Below are 13,711 nucleotides of genomic sequence, written 5' to 3' on the forward strand. Positions count from 1 at the left end.
TGTCGTGTTGCTGGTTGGAGATTGAGTCCTCCTATGTCTCTCCCCTCACTCTCGCAGCGATACTTTGGTCCCGAGGGGGGTGAGGAGGTGGTTCCGGGCAAGACAGGCCTGGGAGCAATGAGGTGTACGTGGAAGATATGGACCAAAAACAAAGAAAAATATAAATTGACAACCTCTCCTTTCATATTGACTCCTATTGGATTTCCCTCCAGGTTGCACCACCAATGATTTTAAACATTTTAAAGAGGCCAATGTCCAAACGGTGGTGGATTTAATGGACAAAGGCTCAATAATATCATTTAAAGATCAGAAATTACACCCCCATCACTTTCCGCTATTTAGCTTTCTCCAGATCAGACATTTTATATTAGCTATATCCCAAAAAACAAAATTTACAGAACCAACAAAATTTGAAAAGTTATGTGCAAGTGGTATATATAAGAAGGGTCTGATATCGGAGATCTACTCAGGAATATCACTGCCAAAAGTAGCCGTCAATCATAGATATATGAAAAAATGGGCTGAGGACCTAAATACGGAAATAGATAAAGATGGCTGGGAGGATATCTGGGAATCGGCAGCCAAAACTTCAATTTGTACTACTATAAAAGAAAAAATATATAAAAAAATATTTCAATTGTACCTAACCCTGAGTAGGCTGAGCCAGATCTCCCCTGGCCTACCTGATCTTTGTTGGAGATGATGTGGCTAGAAAGGAGATCTGGTACATATCTGGTGGTTTTGTCCCCAGATCCAGGTTTTCTGGAACATGATTAGAACTATGATTCAAGATGTTACTGGGGAAAGCATAGAGATGGACCCGCTGTCCTTTCTACTAGCCAAACCCATAGAAGGACTCCTGACCCCTCAAAGGAAATTGGCGGCATTCATTCTCACTGCAGCACACTGCTCAATAGCAGCTGCATGGAAAAAACTGAAAGCCCCATCAAAGCAAACGGCTATCTGCAGAATTAAGGAGGTCAAAATGATGGAACTCCTCTGAGCCCTCCTAAGCCAGAAAACAGACCAGCATTATAAGGTCCGGGACGCATGGCCTGGGAACTAGAAAAAGAGAGCCTAGGAATCTATCTCAACCAAAGGTAAAACTTAATACCGGAACCGACGCTGGGGAGATAAATGGGACGAGCTCCTTCCCTTGTCTCCCTTTCCTTCCCCCCTCCCTTCTTACCCTTTCTTCTCCCTCTCACTTCTTCTGTTCTTTTCTCTCATTTCAAGTAATAAAGCGATTAAAGACTTTGAAAATATCCGCCTCCCGATTGGAAGCCTAGAAGTATCTAAATGTTCTAAAGCTAAGATGGAACTTATGTTGCCTTTAATGAAATGTCTTAAGACCTTATGACCAGATTATATGTTTAAATACAAAGAAAGATAGTTCTGTTGTTCGAACTAAATCTATGTACATTGTTCTTCCTGTTTCAAAGTCTTAGGGGGCTATGCACTAAGCTCCGTGCTTTTGCATCTGTTTGAAATAAAAAATCACGTCCGATACAAAGTGAAGCCGGAGACGCGATTCACTAAGGCCTTGAGGCCATTTTCTCTTGGACGGGCCAAAAACTTATGGCTTATCGTACGTGCAAGCTTATGGCTTATCGTACGTGCAAGCTTTTTCCCCCTGCTAGCGTTCTTAAACTTTACGTACGCAAGCTGATAGAAAAAAAAGACGCATGTAACAATTGCATGGAGATTTGCCATCTCCATGCAAGGCTGTTACAGGCGATCGTACACTAAATAAAATCATTTTAATAATAGTGTACATGAGCAGGGGGTCTCCGGAGCTGAACCGCGTTGGTTTCAGGTCCGGGGACCCCCTACTTCAGGAGATACAGTCCACGTTATGGGGTTCCGGTATCCCCTGCACTTTCAAGCTTCCGTGTCACGTGACCGGAACATTTACATTCTGCATGGGATACCGGCACCCCATAACGGGGCCTGTATCTCCTGAAGTAGGGGGTCCCCGAGGCTGAAACCAATGCAGTTCATCTCAGGAGACCCCCTGCACATCTACACTACTGTCAAAACACACATATCAATAAACAATAATTCCTTACCTGAGCGGCTATCTGCTATGGTAATGAAGCTGCATTAATGTACATTTTAATAATAGTGTGCTGGAGCAGGGGGTCCCCTGAGCTGAACCGCATTGATTTCTGCCTCCAAGGCCCCCTGCTTCCCGAGTTACAGGCCGGTATGGGGCATCGGAGGCAAACATCACCGCCATCTTTATAACGTCCAAGACGTGACGTGGGCTCTATAAAGATGGCAGAGAAACTGGCACCGATGCCCCAAACTGGGGCCTGTAACTCGGAAAGCAGGGGGTCTCTGAGCCACAAATCAGTGCGGTCCAGCTCAGGAGACCCCCTGCTCCCGCACACTATTAATAAAAATACATTAAAGCAGCTTCATTACCTTAGCGGCTATCTGCTAAGGCAATGAAGGGGTTAAGGCATAATAGTATGTTTATTGGGGACAATACATTGGTGTGTGTAATGTAATTTGTATTTAGTTACATGTTATTTTTAATGGCTTATTTCTGGTAGTTAGATTTGAATGATGGTGGTTACTTTCAATTAGAATTATTTTGGCAATGGTTTGGAATTAGGAATTGAATAGGGAATTGTATAATTGATTTGTATTGTATTGTAATTGGTTTAGGAAATTGATTAATTGATTGATGGTAAATGTTTTTATGTTGCTTACTTTCTATTTGATTTTGTGGATGGCATTGGTGGTTAGAGGACATTGTTCATAGTGTATTTTATTTTGAAATTGATTTTGCATAGTGTTACATAATACACAGATTAATTGCATCATGTACACACTCAATGCAATTGTGTGACATTTGATATACATTTGTCTAGCTGCTGGTTTAATTGTAAGATGCAATGTGGTGATTTTCACATTAAGATTTCATGTTTTTATTTATGCATGTTTTATGTGTTTCATAATGGGCAAATCATCTATTATCCATATCTGGATAAAAGTTATTTTGCACATTATTGTAATGTATGTGTTGGGGGGAGGGGCGGGTGGATTGATGTATTTAATGTATAGGTCAGGTTTATTTTTTTTACATACAGGGTTGGTTCCTTTTGGTCTGCGGGGGACCTCTGGAGACCACCTGAGGTCTCCTCGGGCTTTCCACGGGTACCAGGCTGGAGGTGTCCACGGGGGATACCTGCGGGGAAGAACCGGTGGCCCCACGTCTGTTGGGGGCACCACGGACCCGTAGGAACCACCCGTGGGCCCACAGAACCCCGTGGGAACCACCCGAGGCCCCTCAGACACCTGTGGGTCTGACCCGTGGCCCCCCAGACAGCTGCGGGCCTACCCGTGGAGACCCCATTGTGGCCCACGGTGACCCGCTGAGACCACCTGGTGGACCACGGCGCCTGGCGGGGACCACCCGTAGGCCTCCAGACCCTGTTTGAAAAATGGTTCTGGGCTACTTTGAGGTCTACGGACACCTGTCAGGGCCACCGGGGACTCCCGTGGGCCTGGGGTATTAACCCTTTATGTAAAATAATAAATCATGTATTTATGGGGAGGCACAGGGGGTGGGTTATGTATTGAATAAATATAATGATGTTTATTGTGGGGCTGTGTATTGTTTTTCTTGTGGGTACTGGGGTAGGCCTCCGCCTGGGTTAGTGGGTGAGGGTGGTTAGGCCTCATGGGATGGGTAATGGGGGAGGGTATTTAGGCCTCCCGAGTGGTGAGTGAGGGTGGGTTAACCCCTTAATGACTGTAGCGGTTAATGACCGCTACGGTGATTAAGGGGTTAGGGGACATTACATTGTCTATTTTTATTCTTGTGTATGTTTTGCCGCACTGGAGGGACATGGGCAGGATGAAGATGAGGATGAAGATGGCCTTCATTGTGGGTGCCTGGAAAAGGTAAGTGTAATATGTATTTACTGTATTTATTGTAATTTAAATGTATTTAAAATGGGCAAATGCATTATTATCCATATGTGGTTAATAGTAATTTTGCCCATTACTGTATTGTATGTGTTAGGGGGGTGTATTTAATTATAAATATTGTTTATTATTTTTGGAGGCACAACATTGGTACCGCAGGCCCGCGGGTACCCCGGGACTCCCGCGGGGACCCCCGCACTCCCGCGGGGTCAGCCGGGGACACACGCCAGCCTGTTGTATGGGTGTTGCGCATGCAAAAATGTAAACAAAGACATTTTTCAAAGTCCAGCTTTTTTATCACCTGCCTTGAGCTGGCGATCTTTTTTGAACGCAACTTTCGCGTACGATAACTTTGCGTAGCTTAGTGAATCCCGGAGAAGGGCAAAATTGAACACAAACAGGTTATCGTACGAGCAAAGTTTGACTTTGAAAAATTTCCAGGAAAAATTCAGTTTAAGAACGCAAAGTGCCTCTTTGCATGGCTTAGTGAATCATGTTCGGCGGAACATCACGTTCTAAGAGCACTTTGCGCTCTTAAAACGACTTAACGGAGCTTAGTGCATAGCCCCCTTAATGTGATACTACAAAAAAACAATAAAAACATTTGAAATAAAAAAATGTAATTGTTTACAAAATAGAATATCAGTGATGTAAATTAAAAAACACTATGCCACAAAAAAAATCATATGAATTTATTGATAAGCAGATAATACAATGCATAACAATATAAATGTACTGTACACGCAAAATCATAACAGTAGCACATATTTACTTTGATATTATGTTTATAACAAATTATATTTTTTAATTATACTGTTATGGATGAGGAAACAGAGTCAGATTTCTCTGCCACACCAAATCTGGAACTATTAGTAAGGGATGAGTAATTGGTTGAGGAGAGCCAAGATATTGAATCTGGGGAGGAGACCGTAGAACATGAATACGCTTGAGGCACTCAGAGAACTTGATGTCCCTGACCCCGATGATTCTACACCAGAACAAGAGGAGTTACTTGAGTGTGACAATCGTGAAGAACAGGATATTGAAGATCCTGTAAGAAGAGGAAGAGGGCAAGGACCCTCTACAACCAGGCCAAGAGGAAAATACATGTGCAGCTGCATTGTCTTCATTATAAACTGCAGAGGAAATGTTTTTCATGCATCAATAGGCTGTGGCAGACAAACAGCAGAAAACCAATAACACCATTTGTCAAGGACTGAAGAACATGACAGTCCTTTTCAAGGAACAACTGGAGACTCTAAAGGCTATTTCTAATAGTCTAACAATTATTTCTCACTCAATGTTACTGGCACAGACACAGCCAATGCCACAGGCACAGCCAATGGCACAGCCACGGGCACAAACACTGGCACTGGCACAGCCACTGGTACAAGTACAGGCAAGTACAAGCCAAGCTTCCAGTACTGTTGTTGTGGCACCATCAATGACAGAATGTGTGCCACCTATATGTGCGACCCCTAGCACTTCAATAACAGTATCTTCGACACCTACCAGTAAAACTGAGAGCAGCTCAAGAGCTACCACCCGGTCTCCAAAGAAAAGCGTAACCAAGAAAAACCATTAGGACATCACATTACATTGCAAAAAGTTACACTAACTATTGATTTGGACCATAGTATATACATCTCCATGTTGGACCCTTAAATTATACACTAAGCGTATACAAAAAAGTATGCTTACCTGGGTTTGTGGTTAGTTCAAATTCGTCAAAAATTAGGGACAAGGGAGTGCATGGTATGATACGACCCATAATAACAATCATCAATTCATCTTTCTTGATTTGACCATGTCATGCATAATGTATGTACAAATATCAGTTCTGCATTGAATTATATATAGTACATGTATGAGGGATATCTTTATTATAACTGTACGCACAGTGAAGTGTGACATGAATATACATATATAGCAGGGTTCCCCCCTTGGTCCCCTTACCTCCTTGAGTGCTGCGGGAGTGTGCACGCATCAGTGGTGGCATGAGGAGAGCATGGGCACCTGCAGAGAGTTGGTGGTAGGAGACCCAGTCGCTGGAGGTATTGTCGGTTCCTATAGCAGGGCGCCATGCATGCGCATTATTAGGTGCATGAGGCGGCCATTAGACAGAGAAGGCTCTGCTGGGACTACAGCCCACAGCATGCATAGGGGCAGGTAGTCAGGTGCCCAAGTATAGCCAATAGGGTTGCTGCTTTTCGCCTGGACCCAAGTTGATACTTTTGGTGCGCTGCAAGCCACGACAGTTGGAGCTGGGACACGGAAGGGGTAAGAGGTATGTGCATGTGTCTGTGGCACCTGCACTTGGCCAGATATTCCCTATTAGGCCCAAGCTAGGCCCCGACTACCCTGTGTAGCTTGTGGTTTCTGCAGGGACAGGCCCATAGATAGGGACACTGTCCCAGTAACCTAGCAATAGGGACAAAGACAAGAGCGGCTGCATTCTGTCTTCAGGTGTCTGGGACCAGACCCCTGTTCCATTAACAGAGACATTGCATTGTGGTACACTCCACGTGGGACCCACCCAATGTAGAGGTGGAGGCTTCACGGAGGACATATTGGATCTGTGGATCCCATCTACAGAATCTGTGTGCCCAGGTGTGGACGCACCCGGCAGGTACCCAATGTAGCACGTGCACCAACAAACACTATAGTGGGCAGCGCTGTGCCACACATTGGGTGGGGTATTGACTTTGTGGACACCAGGGTGATTAGGTGCCCAAGGGCCTCTTTCCATACTTTGGGGACTGTGACTGCAGGGATGAGAATGGAGTATTGGAGGATACGGCCATGCGTGGCTGCATTAGTAGATTTATATATAGTTATCATTATTGTTGCCTGCAGTAAAACTGTTATCTTTCATAAGTGTGGGTTTTATTGTATGTGGGTCCTGTAACGGGGTCATTCTACATCATAGAATCCCATACAGGTGGAGGCGCAACCGAATATCGATCCAGGTACACCCCAGGTTCCCAGCAGTGGAGGCCCAGGTCTCCTGCGAGCCACAGGTATTGTACCCCACACACAAACCGTAGCTACACATCTCCCAAGGGGTGGGGGAAAGTGCGCTACACATATTTGACACATTTCATACAAACATACTATACTTCAGTAGTGCTAAAGCTACATACTGATCAATGTGAAATTATGAACTGTGTATAAGAACATATTTCAGGTGCATAAATATGTGAACTAAACAACACTGCGATTCTCATGTCTGTTGAATGATCCTTATCATGCTGACATGAAAAAGATCAAGCGTTAGTACACACAGAGAAACATACTAATTAATTATTGTGAACATTTACAAATATTTTTTAGACATAATATTCTTTCCAATTAATGGGTGTCTCGTAGTTCGGCTACTGAATTATGTTGAATATGCAAGCTAAAGTGATGCAATACACTGACTGCAGCTGTATGTACGAGAAGATTACATGGACACTTCTTCCTTTGTATAATGATCTTGGACAGAGTTCTACACAAATTGTGAACATTTTGATACTTTTTTCAAAAAGCTGATTTTAATGAATAGTTTGCATTACTTTCCTCCATTCCATGAGAACACATGCCATTAGAAATGTTTTAAAAAAAGAGACCTCTGTTCAGTTACGCATATCTAATATATAGCGCAATTCAATACCGAACAGAGAAAAGAGCAACTGTATCAGAGATATATCCATATATCACTGACAAAGATCCATTTTATAAAAATACTACAAAGTATGATGTACTGTATGGCGAAATTTGATCCGACGGACTTTATCAAGCAATGATTGTTTTATTCGAAACCCACCGTCTCCCGAAAGAGGGGTGGCTGTTGGTCAGTGCATGAATCATGGATGCGTATATTTAATCATGAAAATTTAAGAAGAAGAGAGCGAATTTTCGGCAAAAACTACCATGATATAGGTGCCCACAGCGGTGTCAGTGTTCAGCATAATTGTTATTCTTTTCAACCGGAGTGCTTCAACCAATACCAGAACCATGACCGACCTAACTATTACGAGAACATGCATAATAAAGACATGGCTCCAACAGATGAAATGCACAAAGTAACTATCTGTATCCGCCTCAGTGCATGACACAATTTCCAAACAATTACGGAGCAAGCTACAGCCCGAACAAGCTGAACACACAGAACAACCAATTGATTGATTACAGCAGCTACCTCCGCAACACCCCTTACATGATAGCACAGAAAATGAATGCAATATAATGCATGTAACTATAACAAATTTACATTATAGAATCTGTGAATCACTTATTCCCGAATTACATGCATATGCAAAGCATTCATTACGCAAGCGCGTAACATAAGGGACAACAAGTTTAGTTTATAAACATTTCCGTGCCCCTTTTACCTCTTCTCCGTCATCTTTTAATATTACAGAGCTCGTGACGTGAAGAGCATCAGATGCCGGAACAGACTTCTGAAAGAAGGTAAGAGCCAGTTAATAATAGCCGTGGCAAGATTGGTAAATGTTCTGTGCAATGCCGCTGAAAATCAGACAACTTCCTGCGCATTAAATATATAGAAAGGAAATCACCACTCAAACCAAATATCTAGTAAACGCTATAGCGCCAAACAGGGGTGTATATGGGAGAAGAAGTACTAGAATACATATGTTGTATATCATCATAAGACATCACACATTATTCCATTGCAACATAGGGGTAATATGTAATGAGCCAGCACTAATCTGTGATTGCAAGTTTCTTTGGTACAGTAGCTACTCCTGCTACAAAAGTGTCTAATGTACCACTAAGTATACAGTACTTGATTGCGCTTTTTTACAGCCAAGTATTTATTAGTAAAGTGTTTGTGTGACGTAGCAGCGTACCATGCTCCAACCCAGTGGTATCATGTCCGGTCTCTCACCACCAGGATTTTATATATTCACATTGTAAATACACACCAGAGTTGCTAATTGTTAAATAAAATTGTATTATTTTTATTGTATAACATCCCTTGAGAGGTAGTTACTGTAATCAGTCTCCCTATTTGTCCTACTGTAGTCTAGTAATTTACTTTACTCTACACCAATTATAGGTTATTGGTATGAATAATTTATCAGTGCAACATTTTGGGATCTATCCTGAACTTCCTGCGCATCCCTTAAATGTCATTCCACAACGTTAATGTCCCTCGATTTTAAAAAAGGTCTCCATTTTGTATTTTCGCAGTTTAACAAATATGTAATATATGCAGCAATGCAGTACATATATTCATAATTATTTGTGTACTTTGCCTATGGATATTTATGATGTGTTTGAGCCGCTAATTCTGTATTAGTCACTTAGATAAATGGCAGGGAATGCTGCAGATTTACAGCTAATATGTAACATTATGACGGCTATTTCATGTTATGTACAGTAGCAGAGGGTATATAACATTGTTGCAGTGATAGGATGTGTGGCACAACAAATGTTTGTAGTACAGGCAGTTTGTGCATTTTTACTCATTGACAATTAATATATGGTTGTTATACTGTATAATGTATTCATGCCTAATAAATAACCTGATAGGAAAAAAAAAGATTTTTAAGATGTCCATAAATATTTTAAGCCGCAAACATTAACGTGTACTAGATAACAATTACAATACAAAACACGTATGATGTCTGTTTGTATGCAAATGCAATGTTTTCTTAAAGGTGTACATTTATACAGTAAGTAACATGACATCTACTTCTATCACAGATGCTTACATCTCCATTATACAGACAGAAGATCATGTGGATGGAAGTATCCAAACGCAGAACAAGTTACACCTTTTACATACTCTACACAAGCTGAAAACATGATTTAGACACTTTGCTACATAAACAAAACAGACATATGTCCAGTATCAGTGCAACAAGAAAAAGAACAGGTAGAAGATATATTCTTATTGGTATTTTCTTCTTAATGTCCCTTTAAATGTGAACTTTTTTTCAAACAATCATTTGAAGTATAATAACGTAGATTTGTGCACGCTTATTGAACTCTAAGACTAATTTATATAATGGGAGTTGCCAGGGATTAGGCATAATCTATTAGTGGGATTTATGGTATACTAGGGAAAGACAGTAATCCCTGAGGGTGTCAGACCTTTTCACCACCACACTAAGAAACTACCTAGAGTATAAGGCAATGGTAAGGTGATATTTTAGCACAAACAGAACTTCCAAGGAATAACTCATAATTTATTGAGGTAGAGGCTTCATAGGCGTGCATCCTTCTTTTAGTAGTATATATCCATGAAGAAATCCTCACAGGGGAGATAAGTGGAGCACAGCGATGAGGGGAAAAAAAACAGGGAAACGGCACACCAGGAAAAAATGAAGTCCAATTTATTCCATAGTGACAAAAAGAGACATCCAAAACAGGGGTCCCCTGTTTTGGATGTCTCTTTTTGTCACTATGGAATAAATTGGACTTCATTTTTTCCTGGTGTGCCGTTTACCTGTTTTTTTCCCCCTCATCGCTGTACTCCACTTATCTCCCCTGTGAGGATTTCTTCTTTGCTACATAAAGTTGTCACTAGTTCTATGAGTCACAGTATACTGTCCATGAGAATGTTATGTTACAGTACAGTATATGTCAAAGCAATTCTTATATTTTTCACAATTTTAGATCTTAAATGTATTTACCTAATTTATAATTAATTAGAAAAGCAAAAAAAAAGGTTGTGAACATGACAATAAAATGTTGAATTATATCGGTGTGCCATTTTTCAGATAGCTCATGATCAAGAAATTGGTACCTTTTGATGTTTTTTTAATGTATTTAATGTTGTTATATTCCATTTCTATTATATATTTATATACTTTTATTTTACTATGTATTTATATTATGCATTAATTGTATGCCCATTTGGCACTTTTTAGTAGATTGTGTGATTTAATATAGTGCAATACTGTTTATGCATATGTATTAATTTGGACAAGTGTGTTTTAATTAGATAGCCTATAGGAATAGGACTGCGGGTATTTACATCCCGTATTGGGTAGTAATCAGCCACTCCTGAGGAAGCTTGTCCACCAAGCACGGTGAAACGCGTAGAGTGTGGCTTTGAGGCTGAAATGCGTGAGAGAGAGAGAGAACCCGGCGGCATCCCGAGGTGTTCCCCACGTTTACAGAGGTGACGCGGTTAACGGAAGTGATGTCAAGGACCCAGACGGATGCAAAAGACATTATCGGCATGTGTTGCAGAACAACGGAGCGGTGAGATCGTGACTCACCACAACACCTTGTATATTGCTACTTTGCCTGTCTCCCATCTCCTTCTTGTAAGCCTCCAATTGTGAGTTTTAATTGTGTTATAAATCATTTGTGACCTGCACAATGGTCTGGTTTCTCTTTTTCCCAGACTGCTGAGAATTTCTACCCAGACCATCCAGCACTACGAAGAGTACTTGCTGGCACATTGCTCTTTATTTTCAGCTCTATTGTGAGTAGTTATTTTGGAGCCTCCCTTTTTACCGATTCCACTTACTGTTTGTAGCATATTGTGATTTCTTTCTTTTTTATGGCTGCAACATTGCTCTCCTGGTGTTTGGAGAGCTGCATACTGTATATTTAGACTTCTGGAACAGTCTATACGAGAGGGTTGAGTGACTTTGGTTTGCCTTTTAATTTATCACTTTTATTACCCCATTATTAACACTTCTGTGGTGGATTATATTGTAATATACTTTAATTTTAAGGTTGATATTTACATTTTGTTTCCACATATTTTTGTTTAATATATTTCACTGAGCACCTAGTGCAGGCCTGCACAACTTGTAAAGCGAGAAGGGCCAAACTGCTCCAAGAAAAACAGATTTGGGCCGCACGGGTAAAATCATCATCATCATCATCATCATCATCATCATCATCATCATCATCATCATCATCATCATCATCATCATCATCATCATCATCATATCTCCCCCAGCACCTCTCATCATTATCATCATCCTCATATCTCCTCCAGCACCCCTCATCAATCTCTCCCAGCACTCCTCATCATCCTCATATCTCCCCCAGCACTCATCTTCATATATCTCTCCCTGCACCCCTCATCATCAACCTTTGTGAGACTCACCCCCTATCTCACACCCCCATCTCTCCACCTCACCCATACACAATACTCCCCCTCCACATAACACACAATACCCCCCTGCAGACCACCACATCCCACCTCCCTGCACCTCACACCCTCTGCACCTCCCCCCCACTGCACCTCACCTCACATCACTCTCCCCTCTGAATCTCACATCACATCACTCCCTTGCACCTCACATCACCCCCCTGCACCTCACATAACCCCACTACACCTCCCCCTGCACCTCACCTCCCCCCCTGAACCTCACCTCACTCACTCCCCTGCACCTCACCCCCCTGCACCTCACCCCCCCCCACCTGACCTCACCTCACATCACTCTCCCCCTGCACCTCACCTCACATCACCCCACTGACACTGACACTCTGCCACTGCCACTGACACACTGCCACTGACACACTGCCACTCTGCCATACTGCCACTACCACTCTGCCACACTGACATTGACACACTGAAACTGACACTGACACACTGCCACTCTGACACACTGCCACTGACACACTGCCACTGCCACTGACACACTGCCACTGCCCCACTGACACACTGCCACTCTGACACACTGCCACTCTGACACACTGCCACTGCCACACTGCCACACTGCCACTCTGACACACTGCCACTCTGAAACACTGCCACTGACACACTGCCACTCTGACACACTGCCACTGCCACTCTGACACACTGCCACTCTGCCACACTGCCACTCTGACACACTGCCACACTGCCACACTGCCACACTGCCACTAGCTCTGAGGAGCAGCTGCAGGTGGGGGGGGGTGTCCTACCTTTCACTGTGGAGCATGGCTGGAGGGAGGGGGAGACATCTTGGTCCCTGGCAGCAGGCACCTCACTTCCTGCACTCACTAACAGGCTCCGCTGTCACTAACCCCGACCCCACCCAATGCAGTCAGACCGGACTCAGCTCTGTTCCTTCTCTCCTCTCTGCCTGCAGGGGATCGCATCAAACTGCTGCCGATCCTTCCCTAATAGACAGAGGGGATCCGGAGACCCCCTGCTTCATTACTGTGTTTTTTAAATTAAATTAAAATCACGCGATCACCTGTTAGAGCCGCGCAGGTAAAGTGACAGATTCTGTCTATTCTTACTGTGCCTCTCTTACAGGCTGATGAAGCCCAGTAGGATTCACACAGCGGGAGTCCCATTTAGAAGCGTGGACGTCCACTGTGCTAATCCTGATGGGCCATTACCCTCTGCCAAGCTCTGTGCCGTGGACAGTCAACTCTTTTCACTCTGTGCACCAGTACATGCTCTGCGGTTGCTGATGCATACAAGATGCTGCATCTGTAAATGTTCATTCTGCAATTCCAAATTCAAAAGGGATAAAAGCAGTAGAGGACTCTATGCGATCTACAATGCTATCAGAAGTGAGATGTAAGATTTTGCTAAAATTACTTGATATTGTACTAACTATAAACTACTACTTTGGAAATAATTTCTCTTTACAAATGTTTGTTATAGAAAATTAATTATTAAGAAAACCCATTTTTCAAGAGGTATAAAGGTATTTCACTGTGTATTTTTGTCACATTGGATGTCGTTATGTACTTCATTGTTTCTTGTCCCATCCTACTAATACAACTAAAGGGTTCCCATATAGCCAAATAATTAGTGGAAAATGAATTTCAGGGCATGATGATACATTTTATAAGC

This window comes from Ascaphus truei, chromosome 4 (assembly GCF_040206685.1).
Source record: "Ascaphus truei isolate aAscTru1 chromosome 4, aAscTru1.hap1, whole genome shotgun sequence".
NCBI classification, from domain to species: domain Eukaryota; kingdom Metazoa; phylum Chordata; class Amphibia; order Anura; family Ascaphidae; genus Ascaphus; species Ascaphus truei.